Genomic DNA, 221 nt, shown 5'->3' on the forward strand with positions numbered 1-221 from the left:
TTGGCCTAGGTGTGCCTCCCCTGGGGTCTAAGGGGGGCCAAGTGGGGGGGGCTGTTCCAGTCCCTGCTCAGAAAAATGGAGGCAAAGAAGTCATTAAAAAGGTTAGCTTTGTTGTGTGGTGTGGTGACCAAATTTTCTAGCGTGTCTTGCAGGGGCCCCCTGTTACCCGGAACCTTCTTTTTACCCCCTATGTATTTAAAACAGGACTTCTTGTTGTCCTT

Source organism: Gavialis gangeticus, unplaced genomic scaffold (genome assembly GCF_001723915.1).
Source record: "Gavialis gangeticus isolate Ggan-Ray unplaced genomic scaffold, GavGan_comp1, whole genome shotgun sequence".
Taxonomy (NCBI): domain Eukaryota; kingdom Metazoa; phylum Chordata; order Crocodylia; family Gavialidae; genus Gavialis; species Gavialis gangeticus.